Raw genomic sequence first — 17,467 nt, 5'->3', positions numbered from 1 at the left:
ATTGATACAAGTGGAAAAATAAGATTTTCCCATAGGTCTCAAGCCTGTGTAAGCCTTCTCCAAACTGGTCCTTACCCAAACCGATACCCTCTGACACCTCTAAAAAGTGTTTACTTACAGCAAACTCACCTATCACACTTTTGTAAAGCCCTTTCTTCCCAAAGTGTACCTCAAGAATTTTGATTTATTAATTGAAGGGTAACAGTAGTAATAAGACGACCATTAATCATTATGCTCCCATTGGCATTCATCAGAGCCCACTATAAGGCTCAAATCCAATTAGGCCAAAGACAGTGCAATCATCACTAAACTCATCACTAGCCTTTTTCAACCTAGATAACTTCCAGATGTGTGGATTCTGACTCATAGAATTCCCCAGCTGGGTTCAAGGAGCCTGACATCTTATACATGTATATCACTTATGTGTCATATCATTTGAAGACTATGAAGTCCTCCAAAATATCTGTCATATGTAGGTTAAGTCTATGTGGAGACTGAGTTCTATAGTAGCAGCAGCCCTGAGAATTCAAAACCAATACCAGGTTACTGTCGTGTGGATTCCTCCACTTTAATTATCCACAATCATCCATTAAATCCTGGGGCAATATTGATAAGTCTAAAGTGCGGGCCTTAGATGTCATGCCACAAGTAGATGCACAAGAAGCCTGGAACCCTCTGCAAAGGAACAAGCCTATTAAAGGTGACTCCCCAAAGAACGTATTTGAAAGAATGAACATCAGATTCTGTATGCTGTTGAGGGCTCACTGACGCACGTGAGATGGTCATGTGATCATTTAGTATCTTTTTGGGATTATGTATTAATATATATTAGTAAATTTATGGGACAATCTTTAAATGTTAAAGATGGTAATGTAATGTTGAATTATTTACCAAAGCTTTGGAATTTAACTGTTTATCAGTAATTGTGGTGGTATCAAGCACAAGGAGTGGCAAAAAGAATTATATTAAGAAATTGGAAAAATGATATTATTCTAGATACCAAGGAATGGTTGTTGGAAATGTGTGCTCTATCTGTGTGGTGTGGCGTAGTATACACCACACACCAGGGTGGTGTAGTGGTTAGGGTAACCGGTCTCAGCCATGGAAACTTATTAGGTGATTTTGGAGCAATCACTCTGCCTTAGCTGAACCTATCTCAAAGGGTTGCTTTGGGGAAAAATGGAAGAGGAAATGCTATGCACACCACCTTTTCTTCCTGGAGGAGAGACGTGATATAAATCTAACAATGTTTTTAAATGGCATTGATCTGAGAGAAAAAAGGATCAGGTTAGTCCATATGAGGTAACATCTTGGCCATTAACTACTAGGATTAAAAAAGAGAGGCCCCTGGTTGAAGAACTTTTCTCAATGACGTTCATGTGATTATTAAGGCAGCTGTGACTTTTTTTTTCCCAGGGAAGAATCAGGCTACTTTAATGAATAGAGAGGTGCTGTGCTCTTGTATGGGTTTCTTCTAGTTCATTCTGAAATGTGAAAGAATGGCTCATCCATTCAGCATAGAACAAACCTATATAATACAATGCAGTTCTATAATTCAAGGTTTAGTTTTCTTGAATTCAGTAGAGCTTATTCTCCAAGAAGGCTTTATAGGTTTGTAGGCTTAGATGAGAGCATGAAGGTAAGATTACCACAGAGTAAGACCCCTTGAATTCAGTGGAATTTAATTCTGAGTAAGCATGCACAGGATTGTACTAAAAAAGTACTTAATTCTGGTTGGATTATGCTGACAAGGAGAAATCAGAAAGGGGCCAGATGTGAAAGAGGACAAGCCTCTTATCATTTAATTGTGAAGAAGAGGATGCTTCATTGGATACATCTGAAATTCCCTTTTCTATATAATTTTTAAAAGTTCAGGAGCTTAATTTTCTTGCATCTGGCTACCCTAGAGGAGAAAATTATATGTTTATAAGATCAGAACGCACAGCTCATGAGAGCATTAGGTAGGATGACAGAATGTAAGCTTCAAATGCCAATCCCCCACTAGTTTCAGGATCTGGGGGAGCTCCTGCCCATGGCAATTAGGACAAACAAACATGATGCCAAGAAAGTTCATTTGAAATATTAAAATGCAAATTAAACCCATACTGCTCCAAGGCGTGCTTGCAGGGTTGCTTTAACTGAGCAACATGGGGCAGATCCTAGTAAAATAAAGAGCTATCGTTGAGATCACAAACATTGTTTTGAAAAATATAAAAAAGTTACTATGGACAGTGTGAGATGTAAGGTTGCAAATGAAAACATATTTAACCATGACAGTTCTCATTATGAACGATGCTACTTTGCAGAAACTATATTGTACTTCAGGAAAAGGTTGATCTTTTCCTGTATGTTTTCTAACTCTGCTCCATCTGTTTGTGTGGCAGGCTGCCTGTGTACAAGGTGGGAGGCGGTTTCAGCCAGGCCAAGATGCCAGTGCCAGATATGGTTCTGCCAGCACAGAAAGCCTTCCCAAGCTTCTGTAGCTAACAATTGAACCAGGTGGTCATTATAAAGTAATTCCAGAAGCCATCTATGGAAGTGAATACTCCTTAATGGAACAGCCTTTATTAGCTGTTCAGCTGTTGTTTCCCTACCTCACCCTCCATTATTTATTTGCTAGAAACCAGGAACAAGAAGAGATAATATCTTGAGACACTGATCATTAAAACAAAAATAGGAAATCTGGTGACCCTCCAATGTGTTGGTAATATAGTTATTATCTCTGGCCACTCCTGCTGCCTGATGCTTATGGAAGGTGTAGTCCAAATATCTGAGGAGCACCAAGGTACCTACTCTGGAAGTAGAAAGCACTGTATGCTGTATTTTTTTTTTTTAATGTTTTGGCCAACTGTGCTTACATCAACACAGTATGTTTTGCTTTTCCTTGATCTTTTTACTTACTTTGTTGGATATTTTTGCAACAAAAGATGATAGTTCTGCTGGCTATCCAGTTATTTTGTGAATCATTAATACTCTGGCCATGTAGTTAGGCTTAACTGTCCAGCCTGTGGTTATCAAGAATCTATTTATTAACCACTAGAGAATAGTGTTAGCCCAAAGCTTGGCTGGATTCTAACTCCTTGAATACAGAAGTCTTTTTCAGGATTTTTTGAAAACTCATCTATTAACTCATAAAGCAAACCTGAAAATGGTGAAAATTGTTATTTGTAAATCTCATCTCAATGTTGTTTTAAATAAAATAGTCAACATCAAATCAATAAGTAATAAAAATGATCATACTAAATATAAATTAAATCAATGTTGTAGAACAACAACAAAAAAGATAAGAGCTACACTGAAGGATGCACATTTCTGCTTCATTTTGTCTCACAATGAAACTTTTTAGTTTATTGTTTTTTAGATTTATGCCCATGCTATCAAAAAATTCTAGGTGGCTTACAATACACCTATAAAATAATACAAATAAGGTACAATATGTCAAACAAACAAAAGTAAAACAATACAATAAACCATCCATGGTAAACAAATGAAACAAAATTAAAATAAACAAGTCAACTTTTCATACATAAAAAAATTACGAAACCAATAAATTTGAAATGGTATAGTACTTCATTCCCCAAAGGCTCTCTGAAACAGTTCTGTTTTTAATAACTTGCAGAAATATTGTGGTTGCTGACTGATTTTCTGGGGATCGCTTTTCCCAACAACAACAGAAAAGCAGTGTTTATATGCCTCTACCACCTTCCTTTGAGGAAGTGAGGAACCACTAGCAGCTTTTCTCAGGATATATGAATCAGGCAGACCAAAACCAGTGGGAGAAGACAATCTTGTATATATCCAGTACCAACCCATGTAGCACTTTTAAAGTTAAACCAGCACTGTGATTTGTACACAGAAGCCTATTGAGAGCTAATGAAAGGCCCAGAGTACAGGAATCACTTGCTTATGTCAACCTGTATAAGCCAAAAAATGGAGGGCTGCATTTTGAACCAAACCTTCTGGATGGTCTTCAAAAGCAGTCCCCTGGAAGGCACATTACTGCAGCTTAGAAAAGCAGTGATGAGGGTATGAGTTACCATTATGAGATCCTTGTGTTCTAGGTAAGGTTACAACTAGCACATCAGCAGAAGCTGGGCAAAGCTGATTATCCACCAGTAGCTGTGAGTCCAGAAGAATCCACAGGTCAAGAATCTGCTCCTTCATGGGCAGTGTTACCTTTCAAAAGACACCAGAGATGTTGGATAGCCTTGATGAACCAACCACAACTCTGGGTCCACTGGGGTTGGGTGGCTAATAAATACAAACGAACAGTTTTGCTTGGGTTCAACTTCAGCCTATTTTGTTCCATCCAAACCCACAGAGCCTCCAGACACTCCTCTAAGGCCTGGGATATCGATATACCATGGGAGAATATCAATATACTGATTATTCCAAACCCCACATTGGTGGATTTCCTCTCTCAGGAGCTTCACATAGATGTTAAAAAGCGAAGGGGAAAGGATCAAACCCTGAAATACTTGAGAAAAGAGTGATTGCTTAGCTGGTCTCTCCTCTTCCCCCAGTGATTGGAACTGCCCATTGAGGAAGGAGCAAAAGCACTATAGAAGAGTCCCTTCACTCCCCAGCCTCTGCAGTCCATCCAAAAGAATGCCGTGGTTGAGATAATGAAGGCCTTTGACACTGTTACTCTGAAGGAATTTGTGTAATACCTTAATAAGAAAGTGACATAGTCAAAATTCAACATTTCCAGATCATATACATTTACATTTACATTTCTGTAATATTTATAAAACATAATAGTTTTGTTTCATCCCTTTTAATAATTCTAAATTGTAGCATTATTTAATTTGCATCTTACCTTGGGTATCCATAAAACAAAGATTGATAGGTTTATCTAATGAACTAAAAATAATTGAAGGGGAACAGAAGAAGATGCTATCTGGACCTCAAGAAAGAACTGGAAGTGTTTATCATCTATACAACCTAGGTGGGCTAGAGGTGGGGAATAATGCATGGAGTTAAAACTCAATTGCAAGGTCTTTAACTAGAACCTGTAAAGAATCAGAAAAATAGAAACCTCTAGAGATGGCTGAAATCAGAGGAGAAGTTAAGCTGCTACTGCTACAGTCAAAAAAGATAGATGGATTGGAGTCAGAGAGGAAATTAAGACTAGAAACTCCATGCAGGAAGGGCAAGGAGTAAAGAATCTCAGGAGTTAGGAGAGATAGAAAGTGGGTGAACTGTGGGTGCAAAGATGGAAAGATGCCCCCAAGTGGGAGAGAAGTGTAAGTCAGAAGTCCAGCTTGACAGTGTTCTCATGGCTAGGAAAAAGACGTGAGACAGCCTAAGAGGAGAAGGCTAAGGAGAAAAGGAGTGAAACATTCTAAAGGAAAGAAAGGTGACTTTGAATAAAACCAAGAGATGGAAGGGAGAAAGTGCATGGCTCCTTCCTCTGCAATGTCTGGCTCAGCAGGGGTTCCCTTCTCTGCAGCAAACTGGGAATGGAACCTGGGAGCCCAGAGGCGCGAGTGTCTCATTTGACAACAGAGGAAGCAGGTGGCTGTTTCTGTGGAGGAGGAGGAGAAGTGCCATGCTGACTGGGACCAGGGGAAGGGAGACAGCAGAGTCCAAGGCCAGCAACGCAGAGCAGATGGCTAGGGACTGAAGGGACTGAAAAGAAATGCCAAGAATTTGGAGTCGCTTGCAGGTAAACAGCCAGTTTAGACTGTACGATGCCTTGAGGCTGCTCAACCGGCAGCAAGAGTTTGAAGGCCTTTCTGGGACTGGAGCGTGTGAGCGAGAAGATTCCCTACCCAGCCCTCTCTGCAGGACAACTGGCAATTTATTCCACCAACTTCAATAGCAAAGTGCTTGAAGTTTTTCTGACACCTGCATGATACCGTTGATAGTTCCTGCTTTTATTAATAATACTAAAGCTGTTACTGTTCCCAATAGGTTTATGTTTTCTTTGGATTGCCCAAGTGGAAGGAGATAATTTCATTAGTCCCCAACCCCATGACATCAGGCTTTATTTAAAGTTAACTGCAAGGAAACTGAAGAGAATCTAGTTTCTTGAACCTATGATGGTCTCTCCTTTAACACAGTGGCTTGCTTGCTTCTTTCTTTCTTTCTTTCTTTCTTTCTTTCTTTCTTTCTTTCTTTCTTTCTTTCTTTCTTTCTTTCTTTCTTTCTTTCTTTCTTTCTTTTTCTTTCTTCTAATTGATATCACCACCCTACTTCCCCACAATATAATTTTGAAAATTGTTATATGCAATCTTAATTGCATAATTAAGATCATTTCTAAAACTGAAGCTAGGAAATAATAGGAAGATCACTTTACATGTTCTTCTTAATGAACTGAATGTTAAGGGATAGCGATCATTCTACTGAAATTATTGATGAAGTAGTGAGACAGTATCTGTATCTATGTCTGGCTTTTTTTTTTCTAATGGGTTGTCAAGTGGTTAATACTGGAGACTGCAGACACACATGTGTAATACTTGGCAGTATTCATGCATTTAGAAATGTCTATTTATTAAGAACAATATTTAGGAAATCTATTACTTTTCCAGTCATGAAAAAATGGATAATTACTAAACTGACTGGAGGAGATTTAAATAATCTTCACAGCTGTCTGTCAAAGGTATAATGTAAAGCATCCTGAATATGTGTCCATTTTTTGTACTTCATCAGGAATCCCCTCCATTCCAGATCTATGCCTCTCATTTTCAGGTGGGGCAGTCTTCTCTCTCATATACACACAGTCTCTGTCAAACACAAACTCCCTTTTTCCCCTTTCAACAATGCTGGTTTATAAGACTCTGTGACAATTAACTTCCTGGGCTGTAAGCAGCTGCTAGGGGCTTGGGAATGTCTTCTTCCCAGTTCTTAAATATGTCTCTGTCCCCCTCAGAGTCAGAACTACTGGCAAGTACAGAAACCTGATTGTGCAGCTCATCAGCAACTTGTTGTTGTTGTTCAGTTGTTAAGTTGTGTCTGACTCTTTGTGACCCCATGAACCACATCGTGCCAGGCCTTCCTGTCCTTCACTGCCTCCCTGAGTTTGCTCAGTTTCATGCTCATTGCTTAGTGATGCTATCTAACCATCTCATCCTCTGCCGTCCTCTTCTCCTTTTGCCTTCAATCTTTCCCAGCATCAGGGTCTTTTCCAAAGAGTCCTCTCTTCGCATTAGGTGACCAAAGCATCTGAGCTTGAGCTTCATTATCAATCCTTCCAATGAGCAATCAGGGTTGATTTCCTTTAGGATTGACTGGTTTGACCTTCTAGCAGTCCAGGGGACTCTTAAGAGTCTTCTCCAGCACCACAGTTCAAAGGCATCAATTCTTTGGCGCTCAGCCTTCTTTATGGTCCAGCTCTCACAGCCATACATTACTACTGGAAAAATAATAGCTTTGACTATGTGAATCTTTGTTGGCAAGGTGCTGCAAATGGAATGGCTGAAGAAGGCAGAGAGTATGTGCATCTTTTGCCATTTCCTGAGAATGTTCGCCATGCGGTCAATTCATCGACTGTTCCAGAATACTGCTGGTGGAGCTTCTCCTCCATTAGAAGTCCAACATTCATTCCACTTCAATCGTTTTTCATCCTGCTGACATGGGGATTTGGTTGAGCAAAAGGGACAAGCAGGCCATTACAGGACTAGGAGGATATGGTGGAAGGCTGGATATAGTTTCAGGGTGGCTAAAAGCTGCAGCCGAGGATGGGCTGAGAAGTGAATGCTGGATTGAGCTGGAAAAAAAATGGTGGGGCCTCAGAATCCCATTTAAAGGGAACCTTTTACTAAGATGAGTAAACGGTGTAGTTAATGCAGCAAATTTTAGGAATAAATTTATAGGAGTAGCTGGCACAGCCCCCCAAATGCTGTATATCCTTGACAAGTTTCTTTTGTTGGGGGGGGGGGGGGAGAATCTTCCAGGTTCAGCCTTACTGGATTCATCTGAATTCTTTCATATGAAATACTGCAGCCCAAATAATCTCAACAGGGGCATGCCAAGGGTCCACTGCTGCTTAGTTTACAGTTTGCAGTCAGAAAGCTAGAAAAAACTGCTCTAACTTGATTGATATGAAGGGTAGGATCCTCAGAATAAATAAGCAAATCATGTAAATAAACAGCCAAAAACTTGTCCAGAAAATCATGGAAAAAAATAATTCATAAATCTTTGGAAGACTGAGGGGCTGCCTGCCAAGCTGTAGAGTATTACTATATATTCAGTTTTCCCATAGTGAGAATCAAAGGTAGTTTAATATTCATGATATGCTTTTGAAAAACTCAGATTGTAATCCTGTCTATGGTCCAATTTGATAACTATGTTTGCCTTCTGCAATAGTTCCAAGACTTCAGGTTTTATTTATTATTTATTTAACCACAATTGTATGCCACCTATGCCTTGTGATATGAGGAGAAGAGGGTAGTGATCTGTAATGGGGACAGAGTTTAGCAGTCAGTTATCTGGACTACATGTAAAGAGCCACCCTTCTTGACCAAGAAAGGTATGAACATTGGTGGGAGAAGAAGGGGTCCGTAAAGCCACTCTATAGGTTCTCATTGATACATTCTTTCAGTCAGGCTAATTCTGACCCTTTGTGGGAATATGGGTTCCGGAAATATGTTGATTGTGCAAGAACTAATTGATGAGGATGCATGCTTCTTCCTTGATAAACATATCAGCATGTTCTGTACATTTGGTTAGTGAAGTTGGAGGGTGTCATTGCTGAGGAATTGTGAATGATGGGGCTTTGAGTCCTGTGAGCTGTTAAGTTTTGAATCCTAGGGATTCAAAGGTGACTTCATTCTGGTCCCAATAAATCTGTGGATTGTGAATCTGTAGCCAGTCCATTCTCAAGACTGTTGGAAAATGTAAAGACTAAATAATGCTGCAAGGACTCCTGATGAACTGATGAGTTTTAATAGTTCCATGAGCTCTGTGATGGGACCTTAGCATAATAGCCAGCCATCAATAGTTTCAAATCTAATACAGTGGTTGGACAGGCTGAGTAGGTAGAGCATATTCACGTGTGATGGAGGATTCAATGAAGTTGCCTATGGCACTAGAATCTACTAAGGTATGCAGTGAGTTTCAAGGCCAGTCTATTGGGTAACAGAAATGATGAAATATTGATGACTAGCTCCACTTAATTTATAGTTGTCTCAGCCTCTCTGTGTTGAGGAGCTGGGACCATCTTGTTTCCCAGCAGGGCATTCACATGTAAAGTGATTGGGTTTACATAGTTTAGACATAGGCCTTGTGTGCATCAACACAGCTTTTCTTGGGTGGATAGTGGAGCTCTGCTATTTCCTAGCTGTATGTGTTTAACTTCCAAAGTCTCCGATGTGCAGGTGAAGGTGGGGAAGAAGTAATAGGAGAATAATGGTACCTGCAATTCCTTAAGTTTTCAGTTGACGCCCAAGCAGGCATGGATTAATGCTCTCATAGTCTCTAGGGTGAATTGATGAATGAGCTTGTTCCATATTTCATCTAATAGTCCTTCTTTGTATCGGTCAATTCCATTCTAGCCTAATCCTGAGCTAACAGCTTCCCACTCCAAATGCATACCCTGTCATAGGTGATGGATTTCACAGTTATCAGTCACTTACTTGACAAGAACCTTCAAGTTTTCTCTCAGATATGCCATACAATTCATATTGCTATCTAAGCCCAGACTGTTCTAAATCAGAAGATGGGGTTGCCTGTTTTCCAGCTCTCTCAGTTACTAGGCTAATTAGAAATCCTACATGATTTGATTATTGGAGAAGTCCTTTGACCTTAGATGTGTAATTCCCACTGAGCAAGGAAGGCAATACATTTACTTGGACTCCCATCATATTTGTCATGTAAGGAAGTCGGTTCATGATGTTGGAACACCACAGCCAGTAAGATTCTTGGACCAGGACTGGTATGAGAGCCACTGATAGTGGTAAATTCTGCCTCGTTGCCTAGGCTAACTGGTACATTGGGTTGAAACTTAATTCTGATGCTGAAGCAAGACATTGGTGACTTGAGCAATGGCTAGCAGGTTGTTGGAGGTTCTGTGGGCATCACGTTATTCCTTGGTTCTTAGGCAACAGCTGCCCTACCATAATGATGAGAATATAAGTAGGCAATCAAGCTATCAGCTTTCATACCAGGCTCAGCAGGAAATCACAGACCTCTAGACTCTTATCCCTTACTTCAGCTATAGCTTTGGCCGAAGATGCCCAGACACAACTCAACAAGACTAGAAATATTATGGCAAATAAGAAATAGTAGTGCAGGTAAGCCTCATGTGCAACTGATTGGTGACTGCAGTACAAAGATAGCAGAGATTTGCTCACTTTCTAACTATATTCTAGAATTTAAATTCTGGGCTTTGTCCTTCTACCCTTTTGTATTAATGGATTCTTGTGGGGAGTGTCATTTGATGGCCTTGGGAGATGAGATATGTTTTCTTAATGGTTCTCTTTAGCTTTGCATCCTTTGGTTTCCACCTCAACTATTATAATACCCATCCACCATATTGTCCTTCTGCTTACCCTCTATCTGGAATGCTTGTCAAGCCTTTACATAGCCAGTCATTATAAATGAAAGGCATAGCCAGACACATTAAGACCTCCCACATCCTAGTGATGTGATTTCCAGAGAAAGTTCTCTGTCTTTATAAGGCCAATCACTTCTATCTGTACCACCATTCTTTCAAAAATGCCACATGGTAGCTGAAGCGAGAAACAGCATGAAGCCAAAAGAGTAAGAAGTTTTCTTTTTTTCCCAGTTATATTTAGAAAGATTGTTTGAGTTGATCCAAAATGCCAGTGCACCTAAGATTATGAATACAAAATTCTAGGTACATGTTTCTCTAACAAGGTGGGGCTATACAGACACGCACACAAATATTGCAATTAAAACCTCACCAGTTTGAGGCCAAGGTACTGAAAGGTACCTTCTTCCATACCATATACCGTATGTTTACAGTGGTACCTCGGTTCACGAACGCTTCTGTTCACGAACAATTTGGTTCACGACCAGCACCGTTCGCAAAATTTTGCTTCCATTCGCGAACTCCGCATCGGGTGACGAACATGACCCGCGGCCATTTTCCCTCCCGTGACACGTGGTCATGGCTTCCTGTAGGAAGGGGGACTCTCCCTCCAAACAATAACCGCCTCCCCACCCGCCTTCCTGTCCTCCACGCCAGAAGTCGCCTCAAGCAAGGTTAGTGTTCTCTCTCTTCGTACTGTACTGTACTACTGTACTTTGTTTCATATTTTTGTGGTTTTAAAAAAAAATACATATGGTTCAGAACGGATTAATCGTATCTACATTGAAACTTATGGGAAAATTTGATTCGGTTGGTCACCAAAATCGGTTGGCGACCACATTCGTAGGGGTCAGAATGGATTAACTGTATTTACATTGAACCTTATGGGAAAATTTGATTCGGTTCGCGACCAGAGTGGCGGAACGAATTAAGTTCGTGAACCGAGGTACCACTGTATCTAACTCCAAAATATATGGAGTTTTAGAGATGGAGATAGCAGCTACCTCTTTTTTTTGTTATTTAATCTAAAGTAAGCAGGGGTGATTTAACATGCAACAACAACTCAGTGTAAGGAACAGAGGGCCTAGTCATTTTGCTTAGCTGTGATCCTGATCCAGATTAGTCCCTCCCTCTATAATCCATTAGAGTTAGGGCTCTATTAAAACATGGGTGCTTCCTATGTGTGATCTAGAAGACTTTCTCCATGTGCTCCTGCCCACGTAGTGGGTTTATTCTAGGGATTCTGCAGCGGTAGCCTCCCAGTTATCCAACCCCTTTCCCATACAAGCCAGATTAAGAATGTTTAATTCTCCAAGCTTTTGAAATCTCAAGATAATACCTTGAACTTAAAAAAAAAAAATCATTCCAACTACTTTTAATAAAAGTTTTAGGTTTTAATTTCTTCTTTAAATTGTGAATTGCCCAGAGTGCTTGTGTCACCAATGGTGTCAATAAAAAAATAATCAAAGTAATAGGAAGGGCACTTAAGGAAGACTAAAATAAGTCCAGTCCCACAAGAAGGCCAGCCTGGATACGGCTGCCTCCAATATCTGCAAACACAAATGGGCTTAAAATGCCGTGCTGTCAGAACAATTCCCAAACAGCCTTGATCAATCCCATGGTTCACTTGCAAATTTGTACAGAGGAAACAAGTGTCCTTTGCAATTCTTATAAGCAGAGACGCTTCCCCACTTTGCGGCATCTTCTCACCTCTACTGTGAAATTGCATTTATGACAGAAATAAACTCTCAGGTGTTGCAGCAGAAAGAGAGGTTGCATATTTAGTTCTTGCCCGTTGGCAGTTTCTTTTCCTAATGGAGTTCTGAATGCTTTCTTAATTTTTTTTCACATCTTATAAACGTTTTCCCTCTTAATCCATTGCTGTTGAAATGGCTTTTTATGTGACATTTCTCCTGGCAGATGTTCTACAAAGGAGCGATGGTGAAAAGGCAGGCAGGCAGGCAGGCAGGATGAGGAAAGCAAAGATCATGGGATGTCTCCAATGCTTTACTTTAATCAGTGGAATGAATTTTCTTTCCTTTTCAAAGAAGTTCTGAGATGTGTCCAAGGAATCAGAAAGGACAGAATAGAAATCTCTCTCACACACAGAGATGCCTGAACTCCCTGTGGCATGAATTAATGCATCCCCGGGTAGAGTGGATGGAGCAGGTTTCCCTCAGCAAGATGCCATAGCTCTGCCTCTCTCTGGCAGTATATATCCAGAGTCGCCTGTGTGAGATGGGCGGCTATATAAGTGGGATGCTAAAATAAAATAAAATAAAATAAAGACGTCTAACCAAATTTAAGCAGACCCTGATGGGTCAATTTTCCGCTAGCCAAACACATTCTACATAACTGAAATTCACTTACATTTTAGATGTTATCACTTTATGCAGTTTTAGTGTCTACTTTATAATTTAGACATAGACTGCATCCTGGACCTTATTCATAGATGCTAGTTAGGTTGTTTCATAAATATATTTTAACTTTGTCTTAAATGTTATTTCGTTTATTATCTATTAAGATAGGTATGTGTATATATGTGTATATATGTATGTATATGTATATATGTATATATTCACAGAGGACTCTGCTTGTACTGGTCTATGACTGTAATAAAGTCAAAATAAGTCAAAAATTAATTGATTGATTGATTGATACCACAAGGTAAATTTAGATGTTTGGAATATGGTTTCTAGGAAAAGAAGTATGAGACTAATAAAAAATAACAGATGAAATAACTTAAACAGATATTAGGAATTACCCTCAATGTTCAATTAAAGTACAAAAATCTAGGCTAGTGATTGGGAAACAAATGGATGGGAAGGGAAGAAGCATCACTAAAAAGTATTTCTGTAATGCTTTTTACTCTATAGTTGTTTGTTGCTTTGTATCTTTATCTTTCTAAAATCTATTAAAAATGTAAATTAAAAAAATTAAAAAGAAAAATATATACTTTAGGTTCTGCCTAAAGTATACATTTTAAGTTCTACCAAAAAAATTAACATTAATTTTTTGAGATAAGATAGATTTCCAACCTCTATCACTTCTTTATTTTGTAATATTGAATTGATCGAACACCATAAAAGCCATGGTGCTTCATGTTCTAATTGTTTCTCAACTTGCTCTAAACTGAAAGTTAATGCATTTTTATAGAAATATTTCATTCTATAAAGGCCTTTCCCCCCAATTTAATTTGCATCTGAAGTCTTTGTTGGGGGGGGGGGGGGAGGATGACTTTAGAAGCTTCTTCCCAACATGGAAAATGAATTGCTCAGAACTGTTTGGATAAGGAACTTCTTAACTCTGGAAAGGATATTGGAAATGACAAAGATGGGAAACTGGATACAGCAGCAGCCCTGAATTGAATTCAAAATGGAAAAGGCAGTACTGATTTCATTGAAAGTAAATGAACTAAATTCACTAAACAAAAGAAAGACCATTAAAAAAAAAAAACTTAAAAAAAATGCCAATATTATTTGTGTACAAGAATGCATATCAAAACAGATCGTGTTAATTTGTCAAAACAGAAAAAAAATAGGTCAGGAATATCTAGCAGTAGGAAGGGCAAAGAAAAAAAAATGGAGGAATTCTTCATTTCAAATCACCTTCATGGGAAATAGTAGAACAATGCAAAGATAAAGATGGAAGGATTTTAATTCTGAAATTAAGAAAAGAAGATAAAATTTTAATGGCATCCATTTATGCTCCAAATAAGAACATGGAACAATTTTATGAAAGATTTTACAGAATGCTTATAGAAATTGCAGATGGTGAAATAATTATTGTTGGAGACATGAATGGAATGCTAGACTTGAACTTAGACAACTCATCTCAAAGGAAAAAAAAGGAGGAAAACTCCTAGAAAAAAGTTTTTCAGTATATGGACATACTGGCTTTGACAGATGCTTAGAGACTACAAAACCAGAAGCAAGTGACTATATTTTTTTGTTCTGTGAAATACAGAGATGGCCCAGACAGTTGTTGCTATAACTCCTCAGCACTTTCTTTCAGGACCTTGATTCACCAGGGAGCTAAGGACAATGAAGTTAACAGACCAGGACATAATCTGAAACAGAAACGGAGGAACTCAATCAAAACAAGCAGAGAGTGAAGCTCATCTGAAGGATCATCTGTAGTCCTATTTCACAGTCACAAAAGCAGAAAAGAGTCCTTATTTTTCTGCTTCCATTGAAACATACAGAACATGCTTGCACTGCTTTTCAGTAGACTGACCAGTACTGAAGTAGGCCTTTTTCTTCTAGAACAAAGTGTCTGAAACACTATGAATTGCTTCTGGCTCAGACGGATTGCATTTGGGAAAAACACTTTGCATCTTCCCCCAGTCAACCAGACAGGTATATCCAGAGCAGGAATGGCACATTGGGTTTTGTGCATAGTTACCATTCAATATATACTTGAAGTTGGAGAAGATGCTCTGAAACTCTGAAGACGGCTACAGGGACTACCCAACTGAAAAATGTACATCAATTGCCAGTTGCTTACCAGGCACAGTTAAAATGTTGGTGTTGGCTTTTGAAGCCCTAAATAGCTATGGGCTGACTACCTGCCAGGACCTCTCCTATTATAGACATCTCCACACATTAATATTTGCAGGAGAGGCCCTTCTGAAGATGTCTCCTCTGTCAGAGTCTCATCAATCTGGCACATTGGAGAGGGTCTTTTTGAATATCACTCATGGATTACGGGATGCACCCCCTAGGCAGTTGCATGTGTCACACCCCCACCTTTTTTTTTTTTTTTTTTGACAATCAGACAGATTTCTTTTTCAGGATTCTAATTGTTAATTGACTTTAGTCTTAGTAGTAATTTGTTTTTAATACCTTGTATATTTTAAATTTTTTTTTGCCATCTTTCATATTCATCTGAAAAGAAAGATGATAAAAATGAATGAATGATTAAATAAAGAACTGTATAAAAAGTAAATAGCTTCTTCCTTTTGCAGCTTATACTTGCTTGTCTGCATCTCCTTTCTATAGATTTTATTCTGCATATTTTATTTTATTTTATTTTATTTTATTTTATTATATTATAATGTTATGTTATGTCATGTCATGTCATGTCATGTCATGTCATGTCATGTCATGTCATGTCATGTCCTGTCCTGTCCTGTCCTGTCCTGTCCTGTCCTGTCCTGTCTCCATTTTTGCCATCACTTTTTACACTGGTGATAGTTAACTACTGTTGTGGCCAAAACCTGGCTCTAACATATCTAAAGCCACCGAATCACTTTGAAGATACAACATATATTGATTAAGCATGCGAACAACGAAAAGTGTACACTGACCACCCAGCAAAGCATTGGTAGCTTGCTGAGCAGCCCTGAGCAAAAGCAGAAGCACAGCTTATATACCTCTGGCCCACTATATTTCAAAGACAAGACAAAGAAAAAGGCAGACACAGCGTAAATTACAGCATGATGTTAGAATGTTTTTGATAAATTTGTCTGGGTGACCTTATTATTATTTCTCCCTTCTCACTAGGTTGGCATGCTAGCTGTACTGACTTTGAGGTATGGTCACTCAATATAAACTTTATTGGGCTGCTGGTCCCTGTCTCATTCCTTCCTCTGTCACCTCTTAGGGTCACTTTAGCTTGTCGTGAATGTTTTCTTTCAAGGGCACTTTAAGCACTGCACATGTATGGCGAGCATTTCATAGGTTTGACAGTGAATGCAGCTCACATGTGTGGAGGGGTACCTTTTATCACCCCACTAGATATAGATAGATAATAGATAGATAGACAGATTATTTAGTATTTTATCCAACTTTTAGGCTTTTAATTGGCGATGTCTTTGGAGAGTTGGAGAACAGCTGGCTTCATAGATACGCATACATATATACATTAAGTAGAGTTTATCTGACCCACTTATCCACATAATCATAGTTTATTCAATTACCCTGAATTTCTGGTAGTGCACAACAAGCTAAACCATAGCATACTAGCCTAAAATATTCTTGCTGGTTTGCAAGCTAGTGTGTCCTGTGAACACAGCCATATACATAAATATATGCATTAATACAGAGAATGAAAGAGGGGTGCACCACAGATGTGATTATTCAAAGAGAAATTACTTGGTTTGATTCCTTAGCTCTAACTCTCCCACAAATCCTATAAAAGTTCACTGACACGCTATCTATACTATTGCATACTGCCCTTTATTTCCACGGTGGTTCTTAGATTTATACTTCCCATGATTGTGTTAGGGAGATGCTAGAGGCCAGATTAGTCACCTGGACTGTGTTATGAAAGAAATTTCTATTTTATCAGCAAAGATAGGAAGGGCTAGATACCCCTGGACTGGATTACCACATTAATTCCATGTTTGATCTGGTCCTTAGATGTTGATTATCAATCATTGTTTCTTCACTCCCATTATTGCATCTGCTTACATGAAAAGCATATTTCTTACCATGGAAGAAGTTTAATAGTACTAAAATAATGTATGCCTTCTGTGATTCTCTCCTCCTGAATTAGAAAGCTTATCAATTATAGAAATTACTTCCTCTATGGGTGTTGGATACTTGGGGAGTGGTGAATAATACTGATCCATGTCCTCCTCTAAAAGCAACAGAACTACATACAGGAATAGCATTAGCCAGCTTCTTTTAGCAATGACATGTTCAAACACTAGTGGATATGTGATTCATTGGGTGTTTTAATCTTTCTTGGGTTACACTGCTACTGTAGGAATCCTAGGGAAATCCTTTCACTCCCATTTGTTTTATCCCTCTCTCATTACTAATGAACAGGATGGGATATATGGCAAGAGAGCCTTTAAGGTTCTGCAAAGCAATTTTGCTTGTAGTTGCATCCTTGGATATACAGTATTTTTCCTGATATTTCCATACATGTTGAGATCAGTGTTCCATGTCACAAAAGCCATTTCAGATATGGGGTGAACCCTTTGGTGGTTTATAATTCCTGCTTTAGTCTAGTCTCTGTGCATCT

Source organism: Python bivittatus, unplaced genomic scaffold, assembly GCF_059951505.1.
Source record: "Python bivittatus isolate LINGU-HERP-01145 unplaced genomic scaffold, Pbiv_v1 ctg000480_np1212, whole genome shotgun sequence".
NCBI classification, from domain to species: Eukaryota; Metazoa; Chordata; class Lepidosauria; order Squamata; family Pythonidae; genus Python; species Python bivittatus.
This window is presented reverse-complemented; position numbering follows the sequence as displayed.